The sequence below is a fragment of the Oncorhynchus tshawytscha genome, unplaced genomic scaffold (genome assembly GCF_018296145.1).
Source record: "Oncorhynchus tshawytscha isolate Ot180627B unplaced genomic scaffold, Otsh_v2.0 Un_scaffold_5493_pilon_pilon, whole genome shotgun sequence".
In the NCBI taxonomy this organism is placed as follows: domain Eukaryota; kingdom Metazoa; phylum Chordata; class Actinopteri; order Salmoniformes; family Salmonidae; genus Oncorhynchus; species Oncorhynchus tshawytscha.
In genome coordinates, this window is record NW_024609741.1 from 152,651 (window position 1) to 159,179 (window position 6,529).

Sequence of the window (6,529 nt, forward strand, 5' to 3'; positions counted from 1 at the left end):
GGCTTGGCAACTACAGTATATAGTGATCAATGGAGTTGGAAAGAGAACAAACAGATCTGGGACCAGGCTTGGCAACTACAGTATATAGTGATCAATGGAGTTGGAAAGAGAACAAACAGATCTGGGACCAGGCTTGGCAACTACAGTATATAGTGATCAATGGAGTTGGAAAGAGAACAAACAGATCTGGGACCAGGCTTGGCAACTACAAAGTTATTTTTGAAAATGTTTTATTTGCTATTTTAATTTGAACCTTTTTCCCAGAAGAAGAGGTCTGTGTCCAACACATTTCATTTTACCCAGAGTTGTGACTAAACCAAGAGACACCCAATCAGATTTCAGCCTCTGCCTGTCCTGAGGTGAATTACTCCTCTCATTGGCTAGAAATGACTAGTTACAGGTGAAACGAAACTTAACTCTGACTATAAGTTGCAGCACATAGCTTCAGCTCTCACAGTCACAACAGGGGACAATTAACAGACATGTGCAACTCCACTAAAAGTGAGTATTCAACTTAACTACCTTACTAATGAAATGTACAACAATGTATTGTAATAACTGGAGCACAATATGGAGTAAACATTTGATTTATACCAGGTTTGTTGACATTGATGCATACATAATCAAACCATGACATCACTAGACATGTCAGGACAATTTAATCAAAATAAACAAGTTTCTTGGAAAGTCAACAATCACATTCTTCTGTTTGTATTTATACATGTGGTTTAATATTGGATAACAATGAAAGGAGAATGATGTTTTTCACTTTTACCTGAAACATTTATCTTGTTTTATTGAATAGAAACCAGAGGGTCTAGGACGAGATAGTGTAGCACAGGTCTGGGTCTATGATATTTACCTAAGAGAGTTCAAGGGCTGATTTCCTCGTGTTGTTTCAGTCTTAATGTTTTGCTTATAAAAATTGATGGGCCAAATTAAACCACCTGCGGGCCAAATTCAGCCTGTGGGCCGCGGGTTGGGTAACCCTGCTATATATCTAATTGAAGTGGGCAAACCTTGAGTCAACACAACTTATAGCAGGTTGTTGCTGTGAGGGACTGACGTGCAGGTTATCCTGGTACTGAGTGACAGGTCATTATACCACAGTGTACAGCAGGGATGGGCATCTCCATTCATCTGGGGCCTGTTTGGTGACCTTGAGTATATTCCTGCCTGACTACATTGATGATGTACGACAGATATTATAATGCCTGGATAGGTATTTTACATGTCAGACAGAGGAGGCTGGTGGGAGGAGACATAGGAGGGATGGTGTATTGTAATGGATGGAATGGAATACATTTAGTGGTACCTACACATCAAACTCATGGAAACAACATGTTTGACACGGTTCCAATGATTCCATTCCAGCCGTTACAATGAGCCCCTCCTCCTATATCTTCTCCCACCAGCCTCCACTGATATCAGATATCCACATCATATGCTATAGCCCGACAGCACAGTTGATGATGTGGCATGCAGCCATTGGTTGATGCAATGAAACTCCTGTGCAGGGAACCACGATCCTACTTTATCCCCAGCTAACACACCTGGCTCCAATAATCAACTAATGATGGTCTTCAGGTTAGAATGTTGAGTCAGGTGTTTTAGCTACAGGGCTGGGGAACGTGTGACACCAATCAGGCCCCAGAGAACTGAAGTTGCCTTCCCTGGTGTACAATAACTGGTCTATCTGGTCCTAACACGTAGCAGAATGTCAACTGTAGAATGAAAAGCATGTTTAGGATGTAATTTGACATCCCTATATGAGTACATTATGTTTTCCTAATATCGGCTACGTTGTCAGGGAATGTACTTTGTTTTACAACAGTTATAACACACAGCATTATTTGTTTTATAGTTAAGATTGTTTTAAAGTCAAATAGCTGAGAAGAAAATCAAATTTAGTTCATGTGGACTGTGTTTTTGTAATGAGGTCATTGTCTGTTTTGTTTTTGATGGCCGCTGTAGCAGAGATGGAACGAGAAGAGGAAGGACTCTGAGTATTCTGTTCCTGTTGACACTCTGTCTACAAGCCTTCACTGGTCAATGCCAAGGTACACACACCAGTGCGCACACACACACACACACATGCATGCACGTACACACACCAGTGCGCACACATACACACACACATGCATGCACGTACACACACCAGGGCCATGCACACACACACACACACATGCATGCACGTACACACACCAGGGCCATGCACACACAAACACACACACATGCATGCACGTACACACACCAGGGCCATGCACACACACACACACACACACACACACACACACACACACACACACCAGTGCGCACACAAACACACACACATGCATGCACGTACACACACCAGGGCCATGCACACACACACACACACACATGCATGCACGTACACACACCAGGGCCATGCACACACAAACACACACACATGCATGCACGTACACACACCAGGGCCATGCACACACACACACACACACACACACACACCAGTGCGCACACAAACACACACACATGCATGCACGTACACACACCAGGGCCATGCACACACACACACACACACACACACACACACAGGCACTCACACACACACAGGCACTCACACATGCATGCACGTACACACACCAGGGCCATGCACACACACACACACACACACACACAGGCACTCACACACACACACACACACACACACATGCATGCACGTACACACACCAGGGCCATGCACACACACACACACACACACACACACACACACACACACACATGCACGTACACACACCAGGGCCGTGGGTAACAGTACTCTTCTTGCGTTGTGTACAATCAGTCATTGACACGGAACTCCAACATGTAGCACCAGTCATGTAGATTTATTTGCTGGTTTGGTGCTTGTTCACTGGGCTAGTTACCAAAATAATACAATTACAATATACAATATATTATCTTTAACAATGTACCTGATAGGAACGGCACAAAATTGCATGTCATGCAAAGCACATCTCACCATCCAACTCTGCACTCACGTACTGTACAAAATATATGACCCCCCCACCAGACACAGTAAGTTGCTAGCTAGTACTGGCGGGAATTCTTTACATCAAAATGCACAACAAATATTCTCCAAAAACCGCTGCATCTTATGTGTGATGTTCCAATAACATTTACAAACAATTTGATATAAATTGTACATTTAAATCATCACTTGAGAGTATAAAAATCACTTTTGATGTACAGTGCTTTGCAACCAACAACTTACCGCTGGTTTGGTGCTTGTTCACTGGGACTATTCTAACTGGAACATCCCCCCTCGTAAGCAAGCCACGCAAACCAGCCAATAAGATGCCATGTTGAGTAGGTGAAGGCAAAACAAACTCAAACCAAAAACCCATTGGCTTAACAATAAAGTGGCAAGGGGAATCACCAATATAACCCTGTTACACGTGGACAGACCTTTCAGTGTGCAGGTGCTCAAAATGAAAAAAAGGGTGACATTCTGAAAAGACCAAAAGCCTGTAAATTTTAACATCTTTGAACATTTTTAATCATAGACCTATTTATTTCTGCAACAACACACTCAGTTCAGTGCCTCATAAAGACATGATAGACATGGGGAAAAGAAGGGGGGTTATCAGCTGATCATTGATGTTAATGGCAGATGTTCATCTGCTAGTTAGTGTATTTATTTTATTGATTGTAATTTACCTTTGTCTTTTCTTACCCTCTCAGCTGCTCCTGTCAGCCAATCAGATCAGACTAAATACGGATGATGATGTCGGCTAAATCAAGTGTTATCAAGTGTTTAAATAAATGTTATGCTGCTGTGGTGGTACTGTTGATATTTAAACTGGGTAGCGAGCTACACACACTCCATCGGTGACCGCATCTCTCAAGCCATTCACGTTTGGATAAAACTCCTTACGGGGCAGACTGCCCTTACAGGGCAAACTCCTTACAGAGCAGACTGGGAAACAAGCGTAACCAACGAACAGGGTGGGGAGTGGTGAACTTGACGACAAATTGCGAGCAATTTAAGGGTTCTGAACAAGTACAAGAAAAAATATTTTGGGGGAAATTATACCACTACCCAATAGGGTGCTTTAGAGACTAGAAGGACAATGGGGCTTGTGCTCTGCACAGTAGGAGCCTGACACACACATTTCATTAGGTTTTCATCAAGACAATCACTATCAACTCAAGCACTTCTTGTCTGTTTTCACAGATTCAGGGCAGCCCTCTGACCTGAGGATAGTTCTGATAGGGAAGACTGGATCAGGGAAGAGTGCAACAGGAAACACCATCCTGGGGAGAAAGGTGTTTAGAGAAGACCTCTCCCCTGAGTCTGTCACTGTTCACTGTGAGAAACAGAGTGGGGAGGTGGATGGGAGGAAGATTGATGTCATCGACACCCGGGGCTCTATGACACAACAATGTCTAAAGAAGAGATGAAAAGTGAGATAGAAAAGGCCATCTACATGTCAGTCCCAGGACCCCACGCCTTCCTGCTGGTGATCAGACTGGGGAGGTTCACAGAGGAGGAGAGGGACACTGTGAAGTGGATCCAGGAGAACTTTGGAGAAGAAGCATCAAAGTACACCATCATTCTGTTCACTGAAGGAGACCAGCTGGAGGACATATCAATGGTGGACTTTCTAAGTGAGAGTGAGGAGCTTATGAAACTCGTCAATGTCTTTAAGGGCAGAAATCATGTCTTCAATAATAAAAATAAGAATGACAACACTCAGGTCACAGAGCTGCTGAAGAAGATAGATGAGATGGTGATGAAGAATGGAGGACAACACTACACCAATGAGATGTACCAGGAGGCCCAGAGGAAGATCGAAGAGGAGGAGGAGAGGAAGAAACAGGAAGAGGAGAAGAGAGAACAGCAAGAGAAAGAGAAACTGGAGGCGGAGATCAGGAAACGGGAAGACAAGGTGAGAGAGGAGGAGAGGAAGAAACAGGAGGAGATCAGGAAACAGGTAGACAAGGCGAGAGAGGAGGAAAGGAAGAAGGAAAAGAAGAGACAAGAGGAGATGAGGAAGAAGAAGTCAAATGACCTATGGGGAAAGGTTTTGGGATTGTTAGTAACTGTTGCCACAGCGGTGGTAGCAGGACCAGCAGCAATTCCAGTTGGAGTTGCTGTACTTGCAAAAGAGGTAGCTGAAGATGCAGTTGAACATTTTCAAGATTCTCAGTAAGTAAAGATGAGGAAGAGGTGGCAGTGTGAAGTACCACTCTCTTCCTCATCTTAATGTCAAGTAGTAGCAGTAGATGAATCCTTTACAATGACAACCATCAGGGATTGTTCAACACTTTCTAATATGATCAGTTATTTAACATGTTTATTATTCAGAGGCTCAGGGATATAACATCAGAAAAAATGTGTACTCCCTCTATCCTCACTCCCTGGTCTGTGTCCTTCCTCCCTGGTCTGTGTTCTCCCTCTATCCTCCCTCCCTGGTCTGTGTCCTTCCTCCCTGGTCTGTGTCCTTCCTCCCTGGTCTGTGTTCTCCCTCTATCCTCCCTCCCTGGTCTGTGTTCTCCCTCTATCCTCCCTCCCTGGTCTGTGTTCTCCTTCTATCCTCCCTCCCTGGTCTGTGTTCTCCTCTATCCTCCCTCCCTGGTCTGTGTTCTCCCTCTATCCTCCCTCCCTGGTCTGTGTCCTCCCTCCCTGGTCCTCCTTCCTCCCTGGTCTGTGTTCTCCCTCTACCCTCCCTCCCTGGTCTGTGTCCTTCCTCCCTGGTCTGTGTTCTCCCTCTACCCTCCCTCCCTGGTCTGTGTCCTTCCTCCCTGGTCTGTGTTCTCCCTCTACCCTCCCTCCCTGGTCTGTGTCCTTCCTCCCTGGTCTGTGTTCTCCCTCTACCCTCCCTCCCTGGTCTGTGTCCTTCCTCCCTGGTCTGTGTTCTCCCTCTACCCTCCCTCCCTGGTCTGTGTCCTTCCTCCCTGGTCTGTGTTCTCCCTTTACCCTCCCTGGTCTGTCTGTGTTCTCCCTTTACCCTCCCTCCCTGGTCTGTGTCCTTCCTCCCTGGTCTGTGTTCTCCCTAAACCCTCCCTGGTCTGTGTTCTCCCTTCACCCTCCCTGGTCTGTGTCCTTCCTCCCTGGTCTGTGTTCTCCCTTTACCCTCCCTGGCTCAGCACTAAGTAGGACAATTATAACTTCAACAATTACAATAAAATAACTTCTTATTATATACTTACAATTTTGTATGTGTTTAATCCAGTTCATACCATGACATCGTTGAATACTCGTTTCTGATTGGTTTGAAGGGCATTCTAGAGCTCCATTATTTCCTGATATATAAGTTTGAACTGTAAATAAAACACTGTATATTTGCAAGGTAGAACTCAATAGCAATAGTTCATTCTCACATGTTCTACGTTTGGCAATGTTGAATTTAATTTTCATAATAGAAAGCTATGACTGATGTTTTGGTTAGATAAACTAGCAAGTCTGTTTGGTTGGTTACCAAGGCAACTACAGTAGCTAGCTAATAAACACATTTCTTCCTACAAATTCCAGCTGCAAATATGC

General features: G+C 44.6%; 1 pseudogene; it reads left to right on the forward strand.

Annotated features, from left to right (window-relative positions):
- Window positions 1-1,576: 1,576 nt before the first annotated feature.
- LOC112240600 lies at window positions 1,577-5,488 on the forward strand (annotated as a pseudogene).
- The last annotated feature ends 1,041 nt before the right edge of the window (window positions 5,489-6,529 follow it).